This window comes from Pteronotus mesoamericanus, unplaced genomic scaffold (assembly GCF_021234165.1).
Source record: "Pteronotus mesoamericanus isolate MK-2021 breed Mesoamerican mustached bat unplaced genomic scaffold, CSHL_Meso_final contig_55, whole genome shotgun sequence".
NCBI classification, from domain to species: domain Eukaryota; kingdom Metazoa; phylum Chordata; class Mammalia; order Chiroptera; family Mormoopidae; genus Pteronotus; species Pteronotus mesoamericanus.
This window is the reverse complement of record NW_026555198.1, coordinates 3,655,407-3,683,404: the sequence shown is the minus strand read 5'-3', so window position 1 is coordinate 3,683,404 and position 27,998 is coordinate 3,655,407. Positions and strand designations below refer to the sequence as shown.

General features: G+C 38.9%; 1 protein-coding gene and 1 pseudogene across 1 annotated transcript in view; one reads left to right on the top strand and one right to left on the bottom strand.

Annotated features, from left to right (window-relative positions):
- ATP11C (ATPase phospholipid transporting 11C) overlaps nucleotides 1-27,998 on the top strand; it is a 180,902-nt gene that overhangs the window by 18,130 nt on the left and 134,774 nt on the right. The window lies entirely within an intron of this gene.
- On the bottom strand, nucleotides 9,656-9,759 carry LOC129075561 (uncharacterized; annotated as a pseudogene).

Sequence of the window (27,998 nt, the reverse complement as noted above, 5' to 3'; positions counted from 1 at the left end):
AATTTTTTAAATGTTTTTTTATACAAGATCAACGTATTTTTTTTGCCAAAGCTTAGGTTGTTGTAGTTTCTAGATTTCTATCTAAAGCATTTTGAAGCATTACCAAGGTTTAATTGCACATATTCTTCGCTATGTTTAAATTTCAGAGCGTGTTACACCATCAGTCTGTTTTTGCTGATGGATTGACTGCATTGTTAAAGGTCAGTTATCCCCAACTTTGCCATTGATTTTAAGTTTGCTGCATATTTGACACAAGGACACTATTTTGAGAAAACTGTCCCCTCCAAGTGACAATTAGGTGATCTATTGGAAATTAAATGCAGGTTTCTTTCTCACAGAACACGTGGCCAAGACTCATTGATTCTCTTTCTGATACTTGGTTAGAAGCACAGGATTTGAATGGACATGGAAGATACCCCCCCAAGAAACAGTTTTAAATGTTTTAAAACCCTTTTTATTTTAGAGTATTTTTAGATTTATAAAAAGAGTTGCAAAATTAGCACAGAGGGTTTTCATATACCCCACATGTGGCTTCCCATATTATTATCTTGCACTAGTAATGTACATTTGTCAGAATAATGAACCAATATTGATACAATATTAACTAAAGTCCATATTTTATTTAGATTTCCTCAGTTTTCCATTAATGTATTTTTCCTGTTTCAGGATCCTATTCAAGATACTATATCGCATTTAGTTGTATCTCCTTAAACTCCTCTTGGCTATGACAGTTTCTCAGACTTCCCTTGGTTTAAATGATGTTGACAGTTTTGAGAAGTATTGGTCAGGAATTTTATAGCATGTCCCTCAATTGGGATTTGTCTACTTTTCTCATGATTAATTAGACTGAGGCTATTGAGTTTGGAAGACCGTGCACTGTCATTTTTAACACACCATATTGAGTACATATTATCAATATGACTTACCATTGTTGGTGTTGAACTTAATCGCCTGTCTACACTAGTGTTTACCAGATTCCTCCATAATGTAGTTAGTTACTCTTTTCCTCCTTTCCATACTGTCCTCTTTGGAAACAAGTCACTAAGTTTAGCCCAAGAGATTGGTTGTTGTTGTTGTTTTCTAAATATCTTATTTATTTATTTTTAGAGAAAGGGGAAGGGAGGGAGAAAGGGAGAGAAACATTAACGTCTGGTTGCCTCTCATGTGCCCCCAACTGGGGACCTGGCCCTCGACAACAGGCATGTGCCATGACTGGGAATTGAACTGATGACCCCTTGGTTCACAGGCCGATGCTCAATCCACTGAGCCATACCAGCCAGGGCTGTTTTTTAAATATGAAATTCCATATAATATCTTTATTTTTTTCATCCTCATTCAAGGATATGTTTATTGATTTGAGAGACAGAGGAGGGCTAGCAGGGTGGGGAGAGATATGAGAGATATGTGACAGAGAAACATCAATATGTTGCCTCCCATAAATGCCCTGACCAGGGATCAAACCTGTAACCTAGGTATGTGTCCTGACCAGGAATTGAACCTGCAGCCTTTTGGTGTATGGGACGACATTCCAAACAACTGAACCACCTGGCCAGGGCCACATAATATCTTTCTGGCTGAGTGGGACCTTCTCCATTAATTTTTAGTATTTCCTTTGAAGTTTTATTTTAATTAGGAGACAGGTATATGCAGTTGACATGTTTCAAATGTTTATTTAAATTGTGAAGTTTATTCAGCTGAAGGGATTTAAAATTAAAATGAGTATTTTAGTGAATATTTGTTCCAGAGCAGTTAGGAGACCCTAATATATTTTTGCAAATACTCCTATCTCCAGCTGTTGCCCACATCCACTCTTATTTTTCAACCTCCAAGTCTCTGTTTGCCTGTAGCTGCTCCTTGAATTTAATTGCCTGTTAGCTAAAATCTCTGTGAAAACATTTGGGTAGATAGAGTGGCCCAAGATTTTTTTCCTTGGCAAGATCTCACTTGCTAAAATGGGTTTTAATATGTTTGTGCCTCTCTGCTGTGCTTCATTTGCCAGAATAGATGCAGCCATAAAGATTTGCTTTGTTTTCCCAACTCCTTTCTTAATATCTCATAGCAGTGACTGAGCTATTGATCTGAAGGGATAGCAACAACTCTGTGTGTGTTTTTTGCAGGTTCTGATATTTTAAGAACTGAGAGCTTTGGAAAAAGAACATTGCTTTACTTCACATAAACTCAAGGCTTGTTCAAACCAAATAATATACAGCATGTGTCATAAAGAAGGTTCATTCCTAGAAATCACCAGATTCAAATGGAGCAAAGGATGAGGGAGTAAGAATTAAAACAGTGACAGTGCTTGTTTCAAGACTGATGACCAGGGTCAGTGCCATGGGGACATTGTCATAAATAATTCACATCCTTGGTGCCTAACAAAACTTAAAGCACTTCTTAGAAAGCTTGTTCCAGAAGGAAAGTTCTACGGAATTTAAACAAGTAACTATTTCATTACAGATGACTATTGTTAAATAATTTAATTCACATTTTTCAAATGTTGATGCAACTCAGTTATTCATCGCTTACCAGTTAGACTTTCTCGCCTTCTCTTTTCACTTACTTTATATTTGGAAGTAACAGTGAAAAGTATTTCCCTATATTAGACCCTTTATATCCTCCCATCTTTCATGTCAGTACAAAGGATTATATAGATATTATGGGTCAAGCAACCTCCTTATTTACATTTCTTAAAATGCTACTCACAGTAACAGATGAAGATGAGAAAGTACTAGCAAAGAAGTGATCAGCACATCTTGTGCTGAAATTTGTTAGGGAGTTTCAATATCAAGAAATGAGTATGTCATGAAGCAGATGAGCCTCTAGGATGAATTTGATTAATTTTCTGCAGCAGCAAGATATAATCAGATGGTGTTGCTTGAGGCTCTCTCTTACTTTGAAGTTGGATAATTCAAATTGTGTAACTTCTTGTAGGGGTATTTCCATTCTGCCATGAATCAAGGAATGTCTGTGTAGATAGAAAGAAATTTTATGTTGGGCTGTGTGTGAGCTCAAGTGGGAAGGGTTAACAATTAGGAGTGAATGCATTTAACTGAATTTTGCTTCCTAGTGACAGGCATATCTACCAGATTTGGTGATACTGCAGTCATAGAAGGAACAGAGACATCTGGGTTTCATTGCTGGCTTTGCCACGAGTTTATTGTGTAATTTTTAAAAAATATTTTTAAAAGGTTTTATTTATTTATTTTTAGAGAGAGGGGAAGGGAGGGAGAAAGAGGGAGAGAAATATCACTGTGTGATTGCCTCTCACACACGCTCCACTGGGGACCTGGCCCGCAACCCAGGCATGTGCCCTGACTGGGAATCAGACTGGCGACCCTTTAGTTCACAGGCCGACACTCAATCCACTGAGCAACACCACCTCATGTAACTTTCCTAAGTGGTCCTCAGAGTTTCATCTGTACCGTGAGAATGGATAGGCCAGAGCATTGCTTAAACCCTTCAAGACCTTCTGAGTCTGTGGTTCAGAATGAGAAAGAAGGGTAGCAATATGGGCTGTGATCCCAGTTATACATTATGATCGTGGTGTATGTTACATTAGGGAAAAAAAATGTAATGGGAATCTGATCTTCCCACAGCATGTTTTATATATAGTTGTGGGCATGGATCTTGACCAAGGAACTGATGACAAATTATTATTTTTTGTCTAGATATAGCCACAAATATAAAAACGAATAGTTTTCTGGGTGATACCTACGGGCCATAGAGCTTTTTAAGCTATGTATTCTGGACTAGGGAAATGGTGGGGGATGGAGAATGTGAACAGAGAGATGTCTGTACACTGAATTCCATATTCCTTTTCCCTGGTCCTTCCATGTGACTCTCTCTTTCATTGATACTGTCTAAGCAGCTCTTTCCTGTGCATGGCTTGCCTCATGCTATCTGATATTTGGAGGGCTGTGAGGTCCTGCTGGCTTCATGTCTTCACAGCAATTTGGTTGACAGAGTTGGGATGGATCAAGACCTGAATGAGGCTTTTGGGCCTTAACCTGTCCTGAGTTGGGGAGAATTTCGGAAACCTCGTACAACCAGCTGAGCAGATCAGCATGTCTGCTAGTCTCATCTAACTTTGTGTGCTTAGATTTTTGTAAGGCTGCTTTTGCTTAGTTCCTTGTGATTAAGAATGGCCTTGTATTTCTGTGCCAAAAACAGGGCCCTGTCCTGTTTTTCCCCTGTGAAGTCCTTGTCTGCATACAGTGGTTGGTGCCCTAGTTCCTCCGAAGGGAGTGAATGATACGCTTTCCTAGCCAGGCCTCTCAAGAACTTGAGAACTGCCCAGACGAATGCCTGTGGTTGGGATTTTGCTGCCCATTTTTGATACTGATGTTCACTAATTGCTTTTTATCAGTTTTCCCTCATATTGTGTTCTGTCTCCTTTCTCCACGATGAGTATCCTGATGCTCACTGCTCACCTGCATAGACCTCTGCCTATTGCTGCCCACTCTCATTTCCCAATTATGTGTTCTTGCCTACTTGGAATTCCTCCTAGACCTTACTTCTGGGCCCACCTCCAAGCACCTGACATTCCCTCCCTCCTGTGTGGAGGAGTCTGTGTAGATTACAGGGCCTGATCTACTACACTGACTGCCTTCAGAAGCTTAATTATGATAATCGGTGCTTTTCTTTCTCAGGGGCCTTTATACAAAATGTGCTATTAGCTTTTAGCTAACTTAGTTCATTATTTTCTGATATTTTTGTCTTTCTATAGAACAAGTCTCACATATCTCATTTTCAGCCACTTGTTACTTTCTCGGGAGTGGCCTAGAATCATAAAGTCTTCATATTGGAAGAGACTTACAAAGGTATCCAGTTCAACTTTCTGTGTGATGGGTAGCTTGCCAACTCCTTAAATAACCCATCAGTCGCATTTTGCAACAGCTCTCAATTGATTTCTTGGGTCCAAACTGTCAATTCAGTCATTTATTCATTCGCTCAGTCAACATAGTTACTGCTGTTAGCAAGGCACTAGGATATAAGAGTGTGTGTGTGTGTGTGTGTGTGTGTGTGTGTGTGTGTGTGTGTGTCCATTCCTGTCCTTAGGCAGCTGATACTTTGGTGGAAGAGGGGTGGGTGGAGAGAGGAATAATCACAGTTGCTAGCTAGGGACATGCAGTAAGCAAAAGAATGGGTCATTTCTTCTGCATGACTCAGGCTGGCTTATGGAGAGGCTCTACAATGAACACCAACTTTCTGGTACTCCTTCAGCTTTTCTTTTTAGAACTTTTTTTAGTTGACTGATTTGAGAGAGAGATATCTGTTCCACTTATCTCTGCATTCATTGGTTGCTCGTTATATGTGCCCTGACTGCAGATCGAACCCGCAACCTACTGAGCTACCAAGCCAGGGCATCCATAAGCTTTTCAACTACCCCAAAAAAGAGGAAACTTTCCATCTCCTTTTTGCCCCTGTCCATCCTTGGCTTGCCCTTGGAATCATCTTTCTAAATGCAAATCTTGGTTCATTACTTTGTTGTTAATAGGCTTTCCATTGTCTACCCCACAGACAGACGTCTAATTTTTTGGCACAGCTTACAAAGCCCTCAGCCTTCCTGGCTTATAACTACTTCTCCAGTCTCATTACATGCCATTTCCCATCCGGTTGTCAGTGCCACGGAACTTCGTGTAGTTTCTTCACTATGTTGAGCTTACGTTTCTATTGCATATGCTGTTTCCTGCTGCTTGGAATGACTGCCTGTCTTGTATTCTAGGTGAACTCTGGGGTGCTGAGAGCCTAATAGAAAATGGTGTACAAGGAGTAATAAATCACAACTATAGCTTTTCTCTTCCATTAAGGTGCACTTCATCCTATTGTCTCTTAATAGACCTTATACATACACCCCCACCCCTCTCCACCAGAAGATTGTAAGCTACTCTGGACCAGGTAGTTATCTCTGTGTCTTCAGCCTTGACCCAGAGCCTGGCCTAGAATGGGCAGTCAATAAATATTTGTTGGATGAGTGGATGAATAAATGAAAACAAGTTTTCTGTAGTCTGTTCTCCAGTTTAGGTCTCCCTTGGGCCTCTGAGAATGCTACTTACATGACTTCTACCATTGTTCTGATCATAGTTCCCTGCAAATTCAGGACCATTCACATTAGCTTATCTACTACTAGACACCTGCCTGCACCTATCACTGAATAGCTTGCCAAACAAGGAGAAAGGCCCTTTGGGGGGTTTTGGACAACTCTGCCTTCTCCCATCCTGCAGCCTCTGGTGCCAAGATAAGCTTTTCCTGTGTCTCTTCAAAACTAACCAAGAGAAAGAAATTGCACAGAATGAAAACACTTCTTCCGTGCTCTTATAAATCAGAACACTTGTAAATTAAGGAGAATTAGTACTTGAATAGTTTTCTGTCCCATTAGGCAGTCCTTTGAATGAGTCATCTATAAACTCTAGCAATTGGTAAAGGCAGTTAGTGGCCATCCATCATTTTAGGTTAATATGTTTCAAATAAATAGCAAATGGGGAATTTTGATCATAAATTACATATTTATCTCCTTCTTACTAGAGGCCTCTTTTACACAATTTTATCAATGAGCAGTAAAAGACACACAAAAACTGTCATGAACTTGTTCTCCCTGTCTTCTGTCCTTTAATCATGGATCATAAGCTTACCATCAGAATTCAATATGTTTATTTCTGATTAGTTGTAGATCTCTGCCTAAAATAGTTGGCCATTTCTGAAGTGAGATGTATTTTTGTTTTTGTGTTTCAGTTGTATTGAGATATAATTTACATACAGTAAAAATCACCCTTTTAAGGTGTGTGCAAGTCTATGAATTTTGACAAAATTATATACTTTGTAGCTATCACTGAAATCAAGAGAATAGAATTTTTTTGCCATGCAAAATGTTCTCTCATGCACCTTTGTAGTTACTCCCCTCCCTATACTGTCAACCTCTGGCAACCACTGGTCTGATTTCTGTCTCACTAGTTTTATCATTTCCAGAACTTTGTATAAATGGGATTAGAATACGTAGCCTTTTAAGTCTGGCTTATTTCACTTAGCTTAATGCTTTTGAGAGTTCACGCATGTCATTGCATTTATTCAAAGTTTGCTGTCTTTGCTTATCCATTCAAAAATTGATGAACATTTTGAGAATTTAAAGTTTTTAATTACTATGAATAAAGTTACTATAAGCATTTATGTTCAGGTGTTTGTGTGGACATGTGTATTTATTTCTGTTAGGTAAATACCAAGGATTGGGATGGCTTGGTTTTATAAGTGTGTTTAACTTTATAAGAAATTGTAAAACTATTTTCCAAAATGACTATACTGTTTTGGATTCCCATCAACAATAATAAGACTCCATTTGCTCCAATATCTTTGCCAACATTGTTTTTCTCTGTCTTTTTAAATTTTAGCCATTCTAGTAGGTGGTTAGTGCTAATCTCATTGTAATTTTATTCTGCATTTTTCTTAATGACTAATGATTTTGAGCAAGTGACTGTCTGTATGTGTGTTTATGTGTACACACACAGACAGTTTGGAGGGTTCTGTATACTGGTTACCAGCTCTTTGTTGCATATGTTTTATAAATACATTTTTCAGTTTGTGACTTGTTTTCTTACTGTCTTTAAAAAAGCAAATGTTTTAAATTTTGGTGAAATTCAGTTTATTTTTTTTGTTTGTTTTATGATTCATGCTTTTTCTGCCTTGCATAAGAAATAATAACCAGGGAAGGGTCAAGTCAGGGACCATGTATAAAGAAAGGACCCATGGACAAGGACAATGGTGGGCAGGATTGAATGTAGGGGGGAGGGCAGGGCAGGGGAGAGTAATGGGGGGGAAATGAGGACAACTGTAATTGAACAATAATAAAAAAAGAAATAATTACTAGACCTAAAATCATAAAGATTTAATTGTTTTTTTTTCCTAGAAGTTTTATAGAAGTCTCCTAGAAGCTTTTGGTTTGGCTTACATTTCATTCTATGATTCATTCCAAGTTGTATATACAGGGTCCAGCAGAAGTAACACCATTGAGTGTGGTCGTTAGGGTACAGAATGTCTTGCACGAGATGGACAGCAGTTTGAATACTTCACCTTAAATGCCATATGGTGTGAATGTGATACTGTTATGTTACAGAATTACATACTTATGATTTTGTAATAAGAGATTTTTGTGTAATAAAAAAGGGGCATTATTTGTGCTAGACCCTGTATATAGAGTGAGGTTTAGGTTGAGGTTCATTTTTTAAAAATATTTTGATTTATTCACATAAAAAGAATGGGGGAGAAAGAGAGGGAGAGAAACATCAATGCGCAACATACATTGATCTGTTGCCTCTCCCATGCCCCCAACTGGGTAACATGGCCCACAGCCCAGGCATGTGCCCTGACTGGGAATCAAACCAATAACCTTTTGGTTTGCAGGCCATCACTCAATACACTAAGCCACTCTAACCAGGGCAAGGTTCATTTTTCAAATATAGGTATGTTCTATTGTTCCAACACCATTTGCTGAAACACTAAAAGATTATCTTTTTTATTGAATTAACTTGACATCTTGTACAAAAATCAATTGGCCATCCATATATGTATACATGGATCAGTTTCTGTTCTGCTCTGTTTATTGACCTATGTGTTTCTCCTTTTGCCAATATCATACTGTCTGGAATAGTATAGCTTTTTGGTAAGTTTTGAAATCAGCTGGTTTGATTCTCCAACTGCTTCCAAATTGTTTTAGTTATCCTAGGTTATTTATTTTTCTTTATAACTTTCAGAATCATCTTTCAAATTTCTAAAAGAACAATTTGCTTGCATTTTTTCTTGGGTTGAATCGAATCTATAGATTCATTTTGGAGAGAATCGCAGTATTGATGATGTTGAGTCCTTTGCACCATAAACACAGTTTATCTTTTCAATTACGTCTTCTTTGATTTCTCTCATCAATTTTTAAAATAATTTTCAACATGTAAATCTTACAGTACTTTGTTAGATTGATCCTTGTGTATTGAATATTTATCGGTGCCATCGTAAATGGTGCTTATAAAAATTTCAGTCCCCAGTTGTTCACTGCTGTATATAAAACTATAATTGATTTTTGTATAGTGATACTCTATTTTCCAATCTTGCTGAAGTTACTTATTACATCTAGTAGTTTTTTTATAGATACTTTTTGGACTTTCTGCTTAGATAATTATGTTTTCTGTGGCAAAAAAAAAATAGTTTTATTTCTCTTCCAATTTTACCTATACAAAAAGGAAGTTTTATTTCTCCTCTCCAGTTTTATCTATATTTCTTTTCTGTGCCTTACTGCATTAGCTAGGACCTCTATCTGGTAAGATGTATAGAACTGGTAAGAGTGTATTCCTTGCCTTGTACATTATTCTAGGGTGAAATCAATCAATCTTTCATTATTAAGTGTGAGTGAGCTGTAGGTTTTTTCACAGATGCTCTTTCTTAGGCTGAGGAAGTTCCCTTCTATTTCTAGTTAAATGAGTATTTTTAAAAAGGATAAATGGCTGTTGAATGAATGTCATACTTTTTCTGCATCTAAGTATATAATCATATGTAATTTCTTCCTTAGGCTGTTAATACTGTGAATGGCAGTGTTTGAGGTATGAATGCTGAACCAACCTTGCATTCATAGGCTAAATCCCATGTGACCATTATGTATTATTCTCTTATATTTTATGGATAAAAATTGTGGTTAGATGCCACAAAGTTGTTAACAGTTCCTTAACCATATGTGTTTTTATAGGTCGCTAGAACCACTTGCTGACCTTGCTTATCATAAAATACAGGTATTTTTTGCTTCATCTTCATTTGGTCTTCAGACTATCAAAAGAGAGAAAGGGGAAAGGCAACAAATATACAGCAAGTGTCTATGTACTAGACAGTGTACATTTATTTAAATTAGTTAAGTATATTGAGAAATTGTGGTCCATAAGTAATTTTTACCACTGAAATTTTCATCTGGTAAATAACAGGGTCAGAACTTAGGTGTGGATTTGTTTATTAAACCCCATGATTAACCTGCTATACTGTATTGCCTTTCTTTGTAAATGAGTGCATGCATGTACATGGGAGGGAGGAAGTGGGACAGGGACAGGGACAGGGAGGGTAGGCAAGAGATTGATTGAGATTAGGAAAGGGAGAGATGTTCCACCAACTTTGATTGCCATCTAAAAATCTGGGCTTTTTGGTATCTTGGTTTGGATCTCACCTCTGTCATTTACTCGATTTGTGGCACATTTGCCTGAGACTCATTTTTATTTTAATTTGAATTGTAGAATATTAACATGGGTTATTATGATAAATACAGATAATATATGTAAAGTGCCTTGTACATAGAAGGTGCTCAATCAATATAGTGGTGTCCATTACACTCATCATTATTGATTTCCTACTATTTAATGTACTTTATAACTGGAAATAATTAATTTGGGTTTGGAAAATGTGAAATGTGACTTAGAGTGATTTCTGCAATTTATATAGTTCTTTTGCCAAAATAGCCTAGAGCAAGTTCCTTTTTATAAAAATGGATTTTGCTTCCTCTACTTTTTACCTGTCTCCTTCCTAAGTAAAAAAACAAAAACAAAAACAAAAAAATCAACAGCAAGTTACTAAATCAGTTTACAGATTTACAAGCTTTAAAAAGTACTGCTGAATGCTTTGTGTTTCAGAAGTGTGTATGTTTGGTGGGGGGAGGTCTGGAAGTGGTTGTCTTAGTATGGAGAACTGGTGATGCCATTTTCCTTTTGCATGGATAGCCAGCCATTGATAGCTAGCTTTATTTCCTTAGCTCATGACAATCTGATCTGACAGTCTCTAAGTCATCATGACTCTATTCTCTAACTGACACAAACCACTTCAGGCTGTTTGCAGGTAACAATTGCCTTTTTCAGTAAGGTTATTTTGGTTATCACAAGTAGGGCCTGTTGGCAGCAATGGCACCAGGTGTTAGATCCATGGAGTCAGACTGGACCTCCTCGGTTGAGCAAACTTGGTACTTCAGTTCAGGCTAAGGAAGAATTTGGAGTCAAGACTAACTGTAAGAGACTATGTTTAGAAAGTCACAAAGGTAGAAGAAATGGGCTGAGGAAACAAATTGCAGAGGCAAATGAAGGGCTCTTGGAGCTTTGAAGAGAGAGACAAGGAAAATGTGCCTGGGGGAAGGGGGTAGAGAAAGGCATGGAAGTGCTGTATATAGAGAGAGCCACACTGGTCCTCCATCTTGACGGTATTTCTCTGGAGATCTCTGGAGAGGGTCCCAATAGAATATTCATCAGCTTTCTAGGTGTGTCTTTTCATGGTTATGATCTCCACTGGTAGGTCAGAACCAGGGCAGGAAGTCATCAGTCATTGCATCTGGTCCTGATGTCAGCTATGGTGGCCCTTGTCTGGTTTTGCTGCTTTCTAGGCCTGGAACTGAAACACAGAAGAAGCCTAGATGTATTTGTGTGGGTCACAGCCTCATTGTCCTTGGGGCTTAATTCTCAAGGGCTATTCTCCAGCTTCCTTGTTCCCACTCTAAGGGACTTTTAACCCACAGGACTAGCAACATGCCAGGGGAGAAAAGGTCGGGGGGGGGGGTCTGTACCACATGACCAGTGATGTGAAAGGTCAGGTGGTCTAAACCACATGACCTGCAATATGCTAGGGGAGAAAAGATTACCCTGGGAGTGAGGTCCTTGTTTTCCCAGTTTTGCCCATTGCTTAGGTGCCAGGGGCTTTCTGCCCCGGTGACCTTCTGTACCTGGCCCATGATCTTTGCTCTGCTTCTGTCTGTTTAACTGCCTACCATAGGTCCCAGGAGTTCCTGTATTTTGTCAGGCAAGTCTAGGGGATAGCTATGAGAAAGCTGAGTGAAAGATCAGCAGTGCCCAGGACATGAGGAGGGCTGTTAGCTCCAGCTCCAACAATGCATAGCCTTCTAGGAATTGATTCTGATTATTACTTGATTTCGTAGCAGTGCCCTCTCAACTAAATTTGCTGTTTGACAGATGAAAATAAAGGGAAATCAATTGTATTTTGAGAATTTTTGGATATTACACCATCTCTTGATGTTGTTGCAAATCAGAATTGGCAATCGCTAGTCTTTTTTTAATAGCTTTATTGAGGTGTGATTGTTTTACAAAATACTGCATGTGTTTAATATATACAGCTTGATGGGTTGAACATATCTATGAACCCTTGAAATCATCACCACAATCAGGGTAATATATATATCCATCACCTTCTAAATTCTCTTTCTGCCCTTATTTTTTGGGGGTATGCGTGTATGGTAAAAATACTTTGTTTGTTTTTAGATTTACCATCTTAATCCATTTTTTAAAGATTTTATTCATATATTTTTAAGAGATTTTATTTATTTTTAGAGGGGAAGGGAGGGAGAAACAGGGAGAGAAGCATCAATGTGTGGTTGCCTCTCGCGCACCCCCTACTGGGAACTTGGCCCGCAACCCAGACATGTGCCCTGACGGGGAATCGAACAGGTGACCCTTTGCTTCTCAGTCCATTGCTCAATCCACTGAGCCACACCAGCCAGGGCTATTTATTTATTTTTAGACAGAGGGGAAGGGAGAAAGAAAAGAAGAGAAACATCAATGTGTGGTTGCCTCTTGCATGCCCCCTACTGGGGACCTGGCCCGCAACCCAGACATGTGCCGTGACTGGGAATTGAACCAGCTACCCTTCGGTTTGCAAGCCAGCACTCAGTCAACTGAGCCACACCAGCCAGGGCGCTTAACTTGAGATCTGCTCTCTTAAAATTTTAATGGACAATGCAGAATTTTACCTTATATTTTTCAAAGCACATTGACCACATATTCTCATTTAATAAATTAGAATAGGTTTTATTTCTTCTTTATGATGGAAAAACAGACCTTAGGGATATGTTTTCCCAAAGTTCATTGGATATTGCACCAGTATCTGGAACCCAATTCTGATTTTTGTCTAGTGCTCTGTGCTTAAGCTTCTGGGCCTTGAGCTTTATCTGGCTATCTATACTTTACTGACCTCCTACATATCAAAAACTAATGTTTTCGGAATAACTTGTACCCTTTATAACTGTAACTTAACTGTTCTAGATTGGCTAGACAGAGAGTTCTAGTGTCAAAGGAGGAATGTTCAATAGCTGATCCTTAAACTTTTGAGTGGTTTTAATTAAAATGTTGGGCAGTGAGTTGAGGCCCAGCCTGGTAGATATGGCAGGTCCTCTTGAGTAACTACTTCGTGTTAAACACTATTCTAAGCATTATAGGCGCATAGAGATTAAAGTGAAACAAATGATTTCTGCTTTTTAGGACCTCAAAAGCTAGCAGACAAGATAGAATCACACATAGAAATGCTTCCATTTTCTGCTTCCTCCAGTCCATGATCGATTCTGCAAGCAGAACAGTGCTTTGAAAACACATGCCCTTTCCCTGCTTTAAACTTTCTGGTGATACTCTGTTTCTTAGAGGACCAAATCCAAGATTCTTCTTTTTTTTTTTTAAAGAGTCGATTTTTTTTCCTTTTTATTGAATTTATAGGGGTGACACTGGTTAACAAAGTGATACAAATTTCAGGTGCACAATTCTACAACACATCTCTACACTGTATTTTGTGTTCACTACCCTAAGTCAAGTCTCTCATCATTCTATCATCATTTATCCCACTATACCTCCCTCGGCTCCCCAATCCCCTGGGCAATTGCCACACTGTTGTCCATGTCTGAGTTTTTTCTTTCTTTTAATTTTTTTCTCAATCCCTCCACTTCCACCACTCCTGACAGCTATCATCAGCCTGCTCTCTATGAGTCTGTTACTATTTTGCTTGTGAGTTCAGTTTGTTTATTAGATTCCACATATGAGTGAAATCATATGGTATTTGTCTTTCTCTGACTGGCTTATTTCACTGGGCATAATGCTGTCCAGGTTCATCCATGCTGTTGCAAAGGGTATGATTTCCTTCTTTTTTTATGGTTGAGTAGTATTCCATTGTGTAAATGCACCACATCTTTTTATCCCCTCATCTATTGATGGACACTTGGGCTGCTTCCAAATTTTGGCTATTATAAATAACATCTGCAGTAAACATAGGGGTGCAGGTATTCTTTCAAATTAGTGTTTTGGGTTTCTTGGAATAAATTTCCAGAAGTGGAATGGCTGGGTCATAAGGCAGTTCCATTTTTAATTTTTTGAGGTAACTCCATACTGTTTTCCACAGTGGCTGCACTAGTCTGCATTTCTACCAACACTGCGCAAGGGGTCCCTTTTCTTCACATCCTTGCCAATACTTGTTTGTTGATTTATTGATGGTAGCCATTCTGACAGGTATGAGGAGACACCTCTTTGTGGTTTTAATTTGCAAGTCTCTGATGATTAGTGGCATAGAGCATCTTTTCATACGCGTATTGGTCATCGGTATGTCCTCTTTGGAGAAATGTCTATTCAGGTCCTTTGCTCATTTTTTAATTGGATTAATTAAATTTAATTGGATTGTTTGATTTTTCTAGCGTTGAGTTTTATAAGTTCTTTATAAATTTTGGATATAAACCCCTTATCAGATGTGTGGGCAACTGTGTTCTCCCTTTCTATGGGTTATCTTTTCATTTTGTTGATGGTTTCCTTTGCTGTACAAAAACTTATCAACTCCAAGATTCTTTTTAAAATCATTTATAATTTTTCAATTACAGTTGACATACAATATTATATTAGTTTCAGGTGTACACCCTACTGGTTAGACATTGTATAACTTACTAAGTGATCATTCTGGTAAATCTCATACCCATCTTATACCACACATATTTATTAGAATATTATTGACTGTATTTCCTATGCTGTACTTTACATCCTCATGACAATCCTGTAACTACCAATTTGTACTTCTTAATACCATCACCTTTTTCACCCATCCTCCAACTCCCCTGCCATCTAGCATTTGTCAAAATGTTCTCTTTGTGTATGAGTCTGTTTCTGTTTGCTTGTTCATTTATTGTGATTTTTAGATTCAGTTGATAGATATGTAATCATTGCCATTTATTGTTTATATTTTTGATCTCCTCCTACTACTACATCTATGACTATGACTACTACTCTTACAATGACTACTACTGCTGCCGCTGCTGCTGCTACTACATTTCATGTAATACTGGTTTGGTGGTGATGAACTCCTTTAGCTTATTCTTGTCTGGGAAGCTCTTTATCTGTCCTTTGATTCTAAATGATAGCTTTGTTGGGTAGAGTAATCTAAATTGTAGGTCCTTGATTCTTATCACATTGAATATTTCTTCCCACTCTTTTCTGACCTGAAGTGTTTCTGTTGAGAAATCAGCCAGGGTCTTACAGGAGCTCCCTTATAGGTAACTCACTGCTTTTCTCTTGCTGGTGTCAAGATTCTTTCTTTGTCTTTAGGTGTTTGAATTTTAAATATGATGTGTCTTGGCATGGGCCCCTTTGGGTTCCTCTTGTTCAGGACTCTCCTTGTTTCCTGGACTTGTATGTCTATTTTCTTCACCAGGTTAGGGAAGTTTTCCGTCTTTATCTTTTCAAATAAGTTTTCAATTTTTTGTTCTCTGTCTTCTTCCAGTACCCTCATGATGCAAATATTGATGTGCTTGAAGTTGTTCCAGAGGCTCCTTACATTGTCTTCATATTTTTGGATTCTTTTTTTTCTTTTTGCTTTTCCTATTGGGTGTTTTTTTACTTCCTTATATTCCAAATCACAGATTTGATTCTTGGCGTCACCTACTCTACTGTTGATTCCTTGTAAATTATTATTCTTTTCACTTAGTGTATCTTTCACTTCTGACTTGTTCTTTTTTATGGTCTCTGTGCCCTTTTTTCACTAAGTTCTGTGAGCATCCTTACAACCATTATTTTGAACTGTGTCTGGTAGTTTGTTTGCCTCCATTTCATTTGGTTCTTTTTCTGGAGATTTCTCCTATTCTTTCATTTGGGACCTGTCTTTGTCTTCACAATTTGGCTGCTTCCTGATGCTTGTTTATATATATTAAGCAGAGTTGCTACATGTCCCAGATTTGGTAGAGTGGCCTTGTGTCGCAGGTGTACTGCAGAGACAAGTGGTGCAGCCTTCACAGGCACCCGAGCTGAGGGCTCCAGGTGCACCCTCTGTGTAGGCTGTGTGCACTGTCCTGTCGTAATTGAACCTTGATCGCTGTTGGCATCACTGGGAGGGAAATACCCCCAGGCCAATTGGCTGCAAGGGTTGCCTGTGACAACAGCAGAAGAGCTTCTGTGCTGGAGTAAACCCTACAGAGCAGGATTTGTTTCGTGGGACTTTGGTGGTAACCAAGTTCGTCCCTTGAGTATGTCACTCATGGAGGTGATAGGGTTGTAATCTGACATATTCTTAAGCTGTCTGCCTGATTCCCTGCCTGGAGCCACCTGGCACAAGGTACAGAACATTCTACAGATGGCTGCTACTTGTGCTGGGCTTGGAGGTGCCCAGGAGAGGCCAAGCTGTGAACCAAGGCCGGCTGCTGCTAGTGCTGGGCCTGGGGCCACTTAATAAGAGATAAGGAGTACGCAGAGCACAGATGCTGCTTGTTTGAGAGATTTTAGGAAGGCCCAAAGCATGAGGCAAGAGAGGCCTTTTGTATGGAAAAGCCACTGGAAGAAGGTTGGGTGGGGTGATCTCTGGGAATCCCAAGGCCAGTGTGAACAGCGTGAGCCAGGTTGATGGAGACTCAGATATGTCACTGAGCTGTCGTCTCTGTCGGGGGAGGGCGAGGGCTCAGCAAAGTAGCTATGGCCTCTGATAGCACTTCTTTCTGGCAGAAAGCTGCCTCTCAGCTCTTGCCCTGATGCCAGACTATTTGATTCCTCCCTGTATATTATGGTGCCTTTTATGCTGTTGTCCCAGCGTTGGAGTTCAGAGGATTAAGTCCAAGTAAGTCTGTGTGTGGGCCCTTTAAGAGGAACTGCCTGGGACTCTAGAAGCACTCCATCTCACTCAGCCACAATCCCCACTGGTTTTTACAGACAGAAGTTATGGGCACTTATCTTCCTGGCACTGGAACCCTGGGCTGGGGGGCCAAGTGTGGGGCTGGGACCCCTTGCTCCTCAGGGGGACCTCCACAACTGAGATCCTCCTCACCCCAGTTTTAAACCACCACACATGGGTGTGGGACCAGCCTGTTCCATGACTCTGCCCCTCCTACCAGTCTCAGTGTGACTTCTTTAAATCCCTAGTTGTAGGATTTCCACACAGGTAGATTTCAGGTGGTTCTGAATGATGGTTGTTCTCTAATTTAGTTGTATTTTTGATGTGGTGGTGAGAGGATTTGAGTAATGCGTTTACCTATGCCACCATCTTGACCAGAAGTTCTCAAATCCAAAATTCTTAACTGGCATACAAGACTCCTCTGATTTGGCCCATTAGCCTGTAGGTACAGTCCATTGGAAGTGTGGCTTCAGTACAAACATTAGGATGAATTTCTGAGGCAGCAACTCAGTTGTGATCTTGGTAGTTGGCTTTCCTCTAAGCTTGCATAAATGCCTTTCCTCTTTCAAGTCCTCCTACTTTTCCTTATAAGGCCAGCTTTAAATGTATCCTCTCTTGGGAAACTTTTCCTTGAAGGAAATTCTCAGCATGTTACATGATGGCCCCACTGCATACAATGGTCATTTCCTAATCTCTGCCTGGTTAATTCCTAATACACTTTCTTGAAACCCTACCACCAATTACAGGACTGAAAAACTAGTAGGTAGGTGCTCAAAAACTATTTGTTGGATAAATGAATGAGTTGGTGGGACATGAACAAACAGATAGATGGGAGAAGATCATTGAGGCTGAATGAACTGCTTGAGCAAAGCCATTGACGGGGAAGAATGAAGAATATACTCTGTCTTTTTATTTTTTTCAAATAAGTATGTCTTGTCCCAAAACTGTCATTTTAGGGAAATTACTATGATGCAAAACAGTGGGGGAAGGAGTGTCTTCCTGGCAGTTAAAAATGATTCATATTTGAGAACTTTTGTTGAGAAACATGCTTAGAGTATTTCCTGAGAGGAAACAGTATTCGTGGAAATGGAATTTTACTGCTGCCAGGAAAAGTGATAAAGATCAAATCTCATACAACTTCTACCAGAATAGAAATTTCCATAGGGCAAAGATATTTCAAAGTTCCAGCTAATGGCTCATGTGTGTTCAGCATTAAGTGTAGTTGAACTGTAATTCTGTAATGGAATTTGACCAATTTTGACAATTCAGTTTCTAATGTATGAATTAGTGGAGACCCATTCATCTTGACATTTGCTGACTCTGCCAGATGTTGGTCATATTTTTATGGAAAGAAACAGAGCTAGCCAGGAACCCAAATCACTGCCAACTACCTACCACTGTCACATGTTGTCAGATGAGAGAGACACACTAAGGATAAGACAAAATTACTCTTTATCAGCAACTGGAGATTTAGCCCCTGATCTCTGTATAATGTTACATACCTTGGTGACTTGGGTTGGACTCTGTATGAGGCAGGCTCTTTTTGCTTAGGCCCAAGTCTGTCCTGTGCAGTCTTTGTCATGTCTTGTTTCTCTAGAGTTGCTACTTGAAAGGATGCAAGTTTCTTCATTTGTACTGTGGGGATGAATAAAGGTATCATGGGCCTACTGTGAGGATTCATCAGGTAATGTATGCTGAGGACTTAGACTATGCCTGGCATAAAGTATTTGTTCAATAAATAGTAGCTAGCTTTTATTATTATTATGCAGTATAAGTAGGGGCCTGAGGGTAAATTTTTATTTCTACATAAGTATTATCAAAGTTGGTTGTTCATTAAGTGAGTGCCTATTCTGTGATAAAGCAGAAAGGAACTCTAGGGACTTGGGCTGCTATGGCCCACTCTATAATTAATCTAACATACATAGTTGCTGATACCTGTTTCTTCTCTCTAGTGAAGACAGTTAATTTGGCTTGTACATGAGCAGAATCACTTCCTCTACTGTGCTCTGACCTGGTGTGGAATACCTTTCCTTTCTCCTGGATCCATCTCTTTCACCTTCCAATTTCTATCATAATTTCTCTTTAGCTTACAATACCTAAGTTATGAAAGTCCCTAACTTAAGAAAGACATGTGAAAATCAGAAGAGTGTATGATGCATTTCCCTGCCTTGATGTTTTTGTTTATCATATTGGGAAACTCTTTGACCTAATAGCTTTTGCCTTCCATATCATTTTTTACATTTTAGTGGCATAGTTCACTCGGGAGACTATCCATTTACTTCTGTGATTAATTTCACCAAAGAGCTTCTCTTTCATGTGTGTTTACACACGTCTCTTAACCATTTTCCTCCTTTTCCCCCCAAGTCTTGACATTACATCAAGAACTACTTCTGTCTCACTTCTCTTTTTGAAACCCCAAAACATAATTGAATTATCACTGATAGAGAATAGACTATTACTATTGGTTGATATGTACCAAGGCAAAGGAAAGCTATACATGAAAAGGGGATGGGGGGAGTATTATATGAAGTCCCAAAGGTATCTCATACTCAGTATATTCAAATCTGAACTTACTGTCTGTGCCTTCTCTGTGCCCCGACAGTCAACTCTCAAGATCTTTCTCAAATGGATTTATTTCGTCCTCACTCCCACTGTCTCACTCCCAGCTGGGGCTGGCCTTCATCATGTTGCATCTAGAGGCAATAACTTCTTTCTTTATGTTCCTTCTAGTTCCCACTATTCCCCCTTCTGACTACAGTGTTACAAAAGGGTGCCTTTTTTTTCCTTTTTTAACTTTTTTAAAATTATTAAATGACACATGGATGTAAAAAAAAACCAATCAAATGTGTAGCTTAATACAGTGTTACAAGGCAAACATCTAAATCAAGAAACAACATTGTCAACCACCCTTGAACTCCCCTCAGATGCCTGTCTCAATCAGAAACCCTCCCTCCTTCCCAAATAACTATTCTGACTTTTAAAGTAGTTATTTCCTTGCATTTCTTTATCATAAGGGCACTTTTAAAAACATCAGTCTTGCCATATCTGGTTACCTTTATGCTAAGGCCTAGGAAATGCAGAAATTCCCTCACGGGTTTTCTCAGGCCCACCTTGGCAGCCTCCGTTTCGTGAATGCTCTTCTCCCTAATACTCCAGTGTCTGGCCATACTGAATTATGCACAGGCTCCCAACTACCTCAGATGCCTCTAGGTGTTTGCCATATACATCCAGGCACTTGCTTATGCCTTCTGGAGTCGCCTGTGTTCCCAACTCAGATGTCAGTTCTGCTGTGAAGCTCCGCTGTCCTGGGTCTCCCTTCCTGGAGATTCTTGGGACAAAATGAATCCCTCCCATCCCTGTGCTCTGTGTCCATTATAATATTTTACACATGTTCTTTTATTAGCATCTATCATTGTCTCTGGTACATAACAGATTGTTTAATGCATAGTAGCTGCTCAGTAAAGATTTATTGAATGAATGAATATATGTAAAAGATATTTAAAGCTCTTTTAGGGTATCACATTTTCTTCACAATTGACACAGAATCATATACTTGATTATATGATCAAGCTTGCTTTTCCTTAAGCATTCCTTTCTATTTTATACAAAGTTTTATTAGATTATTTTCTGTCAATACTTATCATTTCCAGTATTTAATTTACTGTTAATCATTTTTTAAAAGATTTTATTTATTTTCCATGGCTGGTGTGGCTCAGTGGATTGGGTGCCGGCCTGCGAACCAAAGAGTTACCAGTTCAATTCCCAATCAGGGCACATGCCTGGGTTACAGGCCAGGTCCCCAGTAGGGGGCGCATGAGGGGCAACCACACACTGATGTTTCTCTTCCCCCTTTCTCCCTCCATTCCCTTCTCTAAATAAATAAATAAATAAATAAATAAATAATCTAAAAAAGAGAGAAAGTATGTTCTCAGTTTCAAATAATGGATCTTTGCAAAATGTCTGTGGAGCATGGTTTATTTGTGGAAGTGTGTTACCCATTGTCACACTAGGCTCTAGTCAGTTTTTAAGTTCTTTCTGCCTTCACAAAACTGCTTCTGTTCAGGGCTCTCTCTAGGCCTTTTAATATTAGGTGTGTATTTCTTGTGGCTAATGAGTGGTGGTTTGGTTAATGGCTCTCAGTGAGCCACAAATAAGGAGATTGCTCTTGTATTGCCATATCCCTTCTTGGCTACATGTATTATTTAGCTTATGGCTGCTGCCTTAAGGATTGTTTGCCTTGTGCCTGGCAAGGTGATACCTTGTGTCTTTTAAAATTATATTGGTCATTAATGTTAATGGTTATTTCTTAACTTCCCTTTGAGGTGCTAAAAGGAAATCCAAGTATAAACAATTAAAGAAACAATTAAGTGGAAGAATACCAGTACAGGAGTGCTCCAATAGTTGGTCCCACATACATACCATGGGGCTTAGAGAAACCCAGACCAGGGACTCTGGAGGAGTTGGGTCTGAGACCAGAGCAGTGGAGTGACAGCCATTTAGGAAATCATTTCTGGTAGGTGGGCAGAGAGGAACACAAATGCATGATGTGTGGTCTCACACATGTGCCTATGGCAGTGTCAGTGTTTATCTTTTTTCCCCTACTAGTATGTCGGCTTCCCCAGGGCAGAAATTGTACTTTTTCTTTGAGCCTCATGCCCCGTAGTACCACTGAGTCCTGCATATGGCATAGATAGGGCGTTGCTCACCTGCTAGTGTTTCTTGTCTGTTTTAAAGAAGTCTCTTACTGTATTTTGGTTTTTAAAGTCAACTTTCCATTTCAGCAAATTACCAAAGCTCATCTAGAAAGTTTGGTTGAGTAAACCCTTATTGCATGTAACTCTTTTTCAAAACTAACAAAAATTACAGTGGCTAACAATTTTAGTTCTAGCAATGCTTGGTGCTGTTTAAATTGCTTTAACCACATATGTATCTTCTAGAGTACTCTCACAGATCCTTTGAGGCGGCAATATTATTATCCCTGCTTTAAAGCTCAGGATGCAAATGGGTTATCACTTGCAACCAAGATTTCTTGTAAAATAAATTTGTTGTGTTAGGAATTGGAACTGCACTGTGCCTCCGATTATGGCTTTGTTTGGAAAGGGCACTTGAAAAAACATTAGTGTGGCTGGGAGTGTGCTTCTGGAGATAATGGTTTTCTCTGGAATCACTTATGTGTAATCATTTGGGGGGGAAACCATTTCTGTTGCTGTTCTACTTGTTAGAAAAGTGACTGTGGCATTTCTTTCAATTGATACTTCATCAATAACTTTTCTAGTAAGTGGTTTTGAGGGGGACATGTTGTTTCTTTTCCCAGACTTCCCTGCTTTCTGTTATATTCTAAGCTATAGATGGAGTTAGTGGCTAATGGTCAACTGTTTGACTCTTTTGTCAGTTCCTGGTACTGCAGATGAAGTAATGTGTTTTCTTGTCAGGTAAATGTATAACTCTGCTGTGCAACTTGACAGGAAAAATGAGCTAGAAGCACTTCTTTAAAAAAATTCAGAGACATCTTGTGACTTTTCATTTTTCATTGTTGAACCTTGTCTTCTTTTGTCTTAAGAAAATTTCACACCTCCCCAAAGGCTAGGGTGCTCTCCAGGTTAATAATGTTCCAGGTTGGCCTCCTGCTTACCCTGAGGAAGGGTCCTCAAAGGCGTTTGTCTTTTCTTTTCTTGGATAAAGAGCTTGAGAAGAGCAATACCAAGACTTAAGTAGCCAGGTGAGAAACCAGGTAGATTGTAGAAATAGGTATTATAATGCCTACAAGTTGTGCAGTAATAGTCTGAGAAATATATTTGTTTCATCTTCTTTTCCCACAATGGGAGTAAACAAATGGGTAATGAAAGTGGTATGATGGCAAGAGGATTGAGTTCCAAATTTGTCTGGTGTGCTTTCCATCAAGAAATGAGATTGGGAGGAGGAGGGTAGTAGGAGAGGGAAGAAAAAATAAATTAGACAAGGCATATGGCTAGTCATGGATATGGATGTCAAGGTTCAGGCACCAGGTATCTGCTAGTAAAGTTAATCAAAGCAAAAGAAATCAGCAAGCCTTTCTGCAGAGCCAGGTCCCTTTGTTACCTTTTCCCACCTTCCATACCCTCAAATTCCCCTCATTTTGTCTTCTCACAGCCAGTATGGATGTGATTCTCAAGCCTCCTTACCTCCAGAGATTGGGATTCACTAGGTTTGGTTGGGGCAGAGAGCTCTGTATTTTGAACAAGTTCCCCAGGGATTCTCTTGCAGACCTGCTCAGAGGCATCCTTTGAGAAAGCCTGGTTTCAACCTAGGGCCCAGATATCCCCATAATTAATTGGTCAGCCATTGAGAGAACACCTACAATCAGCATTGAGTGTTCACATACAGCCACACACATCCGCTTGTCCTCTCACACCTTTGTCAAAATGGGAGCGAATGCATCTCTGTTTAGTTTGGGAAAAATTAACTTTGTATATTTATGTGGTTGCTAGTAATAGCTGAGGAAGAAAACTGAGGGTCAGAGAGTTTAAAATGACTTGTCCAAATCACAAAACTAATTAGGAACAGAGCAGGAAGTTTATCTAGGCAAGCTACTCCCATCCGCATTCTATTTCTGTTCTTAGTGGATCTCAGGGTCAGGGAATTGGAATCAAGGCCCTGGCCGGGTAGCTCATTCAGTTACAGCATTGTCCAGATAACGCCAAGGTTGCAGGTTCAATCTCCTGTTGGGGCACATACAAGAAGCAATCAATGGGTGCATAAATAAGTGGAACACCACTAACAGATGTTTCTCTCTCTCCCTACCATCCCTCCCTTCTTCTCTCTGTCTAAAAATTAATAAGTAAAAATAATTTAAAAGAAGTTAAAAAAAAGAAATTGGAATCATAGTTATCCTTGCTTCAAGACTACTTGGGGGCACTCTAACCACAACTGCACTCTTTGGAACCAATCAGCTTTTTAAAAAAATGTTTCAGAAACAAGCCAATTTAGTGTTTTTGTTGGTTATTTTTAATTGTAGGAAAATACAAATAAGGGTTTACCTTCTTAACTACTTTTAAGTGTATGGTTCTGTGGCATTAAGTGCATCCACACTGTTGTGAGGCATCGCCACCATCCATTTCCAGAACTCTTTTCATCTTGCAGCACTGAAACTCTGTTCTCATTAAGTACAAACTCGCCATTCTCCCCTTCCCCTAATCCCTATCAGCCACCACTCTACTTTCTGTCTCTATGGTAGAGTCACCCAACTTTTATGTTAAAAGTATGCCATTAATCTCCATAGCCACCAGCTTTACTATTGATTTTTTTAGATAAAAATATTACAAATCAAACCAGGATTTACAAACATATACTCAGTGTTGAAACATAAAGTCAAAGATACTTTAAATAGAATTTAGCCTGCCTTAAAGAATGAGAGATTGTATCTCCTAAAGCACTTGAGGTCCACACCACTGTATAGAACTAGGTTTATATTTGGCAACTTGCAGATAAGAAAACTGCACTGAACGGAAAAACAAGCTTTATCCTTGGATGTTTCTTTGGAAAATAAATACAATTTCAGTCACATGAATTCATGCAAATTGCTGCATCATACTAAAAATCCATTACACTCAATAACTGTAAATAATGGGATTGTATATTTTGGGATGTTTTGGACAAAGCAAAACATTATATGCTAAAAGTGATGGTTATGAAAGCTGAAGCCCCACTTTACTTTTTCCTCCCATCATTTATTTTAAGTGAATTGCCCCCAGGTTACTAATACTTAGAAAACTGAATGCTGTGGTTACATAGGTATAATACTTTCATATCAAGCATTTGAAGATACAGTTCCCCCACCAACTCCCTTTTGCTTCCCATTCTGGGAAAATCCTGAAAATCAAAATCTCTGAACTTAGCTTCTGGTTAAGATAGAACCATAGGTAAACACAGCTTGCCTCCTTGCAGAAAACTACAGCAAAAATTACAACTAGACTACAAAGCAAATATCACCCATAATCATCAGAAAATTGAACTGTATGTAAGTTCAACAACCAAGGGATTAAAGAAGTCACATTCATCCTGTTGGGTAGGAGGTACAGAGATGCATGGAGAGGTGCAGAGACACCGCAAATGGATGATTCCACACCCATGTGTGGTGGATAGGAATTTGAAGGGATACTTTGGGAGTGAGGGACCCCAGCTCTACACCAGAACACCCAGCCCAGGGTTCCAGGGCCAGGAAGATAAGTCACTGTAACTTCTGGCTGTAAAAATCAGTGGGGGTTGGGGAAGTGGAAGAAACTGCAGGATTCTCAGGAGCCTGCCCTGTAGAAGTCCCACAACAGACTAACATCTTCTGGGCTTTAGCACTCAGGCAGCAGCTGGAAGGACATCAGAGGCATACAGGGAGAAATTGAAGTGTCTGGCATCGGGGTGAGTGCTAGGGAACAGCTTCTTCCTAGGCGAAACTCCAGAGGCCAGGCAGTGGCATTGTCCCCTTTCTGAACTGCCCCCCCCGCCCCCGCACACAAGGGGGCAAAGGGGGAAACTGTAATAGTATAATCAACAAAATATACTTTAAAGAAAAGAAACTTTGCAGGCTGGAAGGGACTGGCAGGAAGTATTCAAAGTGATGAAAAGCAAGGACCTACAACCTAGATTATCTATCCAGCAAAGCTATCATTTAGAATGGAAGGACAGTTAAAGTGCTTCTTACACAAGGTAAAACTAAAGGAGTTCATCATCACCAAGCCATTATCACATGAAATGTTAAAGGGACTTATTCAGGAAAAAGAAGATCAAAACTATGAACATTAAAATGGCAATAAATTCACAGCTATCAACAATTGAATCTAAAAAGGAAACAAGAAGCACAGAGAAAGTATCATAGAAATGGAGATCATTTGGAGGGTTATCAGTTGGGAGGAGAAAGAGGGAGAATGGGGGGAAAGTGCAAGGATTAAAAAGTACAAGTTAGTAGATACAGAACAGACGAGGGAGGTTAAGAATAGTACAGGAAATGGAGGAGCCAAAGAACATATATACAACCCACGGACATGAACTAAGGGGAGGATTGCCAGAGGGGAAGAGGGGGTACCAGGTAGAGGGTGGCAAAGGGAGAAAAATTGGGACAACTGTAATACCATAATTAATAAAATATATTAAAAATATATACTACTTATTGGAAGATAATGCACTATACACTGTAATTAGTACTTTACACACTTAAGTATTTGTCAATCTTATGAGATAGATATTTCTATTATTTTTTAAAATGATAATGATGCTTAGGAAGAAGTAGTAGCTAATATGAAGCAGAACTGGGCTTTTACTCCTCTTTAATTCTGTTTGCCTATAAAAATATTTTTTGAGGTGAGAAAACATGCATGTAGGAAGGCATAAAGGAAGAATTGTAAATGAATGAGATAATATTAGCTTTAGAATGAGAGGTATGCTCATTCCCTAAATCAAGAAGAAAGGGAATGTTAAAAAGACAAAAGAATGATGAAATAAAGATAACCAGGAACCAACCAGATGTCCTTGATCTTGATTCCATTTATTAATACATACTATCTGCCAGGTGTAGAGGGAAAATTTCAGGGTATCAGGAAAAGGAAGTAAGTTTAGAATACAACCTGTAAAGCTTATTCTATGTCCTCAACAATGAAATCATATAGTGACAACAAAATTACTTTTAGTTCCATTACAATATTTTTTTCAGTAATATCCTATGGCCTGGGAATATTCAGACAGGCAGATAGTGGGGATGATTCAGGGTGAGGAACTGGTAGGGAAAAGAATGAAATATTCTGGGGTCAAAGATTCTAGGGCCTTTAAATCACCAGAAGTGCAGTTTAAAGTGGGTAAAAAAAAGATAATAGGGTTGTTTTTTTTTTCCGATTGAGACACTTCAGTCGTTTCTGTGTCCTTCAATAGATGATTTAATAAAGAAGATGTGGTATATATGTACAATGGGACACTACTAAAAAATATTGAAATTTCTTTTACAATTATTCTAGAGCAGATTAGAAGATGGTACAGTGGAGCCATAGGGAAATCACAATAAAAAAATAAATAAAACTGTATTTGGTAGCTCCTAGGAACTGTTGTAAGATTGGATTTTTACCTAGCATCTTCATGAGTCTGATCAAAGGTAAGCTTGGTGTAGATTATTTCAAATGCTGTTGTTCCGAAAGTTATTGTGGTCAAAATCAGTTTTTAGATATTTAAAGGTAACGTTCCTGTGTTTTAATTTCTTGGATTGTCTTAAAATACTCAAGTTATGTCAGCCAAACAGGGACTGAAGTGTACTTGATAATAACTTAAAATTTAGATCAATTTTTATCTAATCCTAAAATCAATAAGTGATTTCATTCATGGTCTGTCTCTCACTGGCATTTTATGTAACTTAGGATAGATATGATTGAGAAAAACTTGATTGACAATGAGTAATCAGGGTTTTATTTTATTTTTTAAGATTTTTTTTTTATTTTTAGAGAGTAGGGAAGGGAGGGAGAAGAAGAGGAGATAAGTATTGATGTGAGAAAAACATTGATCAGTTGCCTTTCTTAAGTGCCTGTACTGGGGACTGAACTTGCAACCCAGGCATGTGCCATGATCCGTAATCAAACACGCAACCTTCATTTTGTGGGATGACGCCCAACCAACTGAGCCACACGGTTCAGGACTCAGGATTTTTTAAAAATTGTAAAGCATTATATGTGGTTAAATATTTTTAAACTCCAGAAAGTATAAAAAAGTTGACATTCCTGCTTCATTTGCAGCCCTATTTTCCAAAGATAACCACTGTTAAATTCCAGATTGTTTTTATATCTATATGAGGATACAGACACACACATACATACATCTCTTTTTTTATGTACAGTAGGAATCAGAATGCATAATATTCTTTCATTTTCTTTTTCACTTAATGTATGTTAGAGATGATTTCATATTGGTACATTTTGAGCTACTCATGTTTTAACAGTTGCACAGTAGTCCATTGTTAATTTAAACAGCCCCCTCCTGATGGACATTTGAATCATTTAGTTGTTTCACTATTATGAACAATGGTGTTAACAAATACCCTTCCACATTTTATTACTCGAATTTAGAATCACACAGCTGTTTTT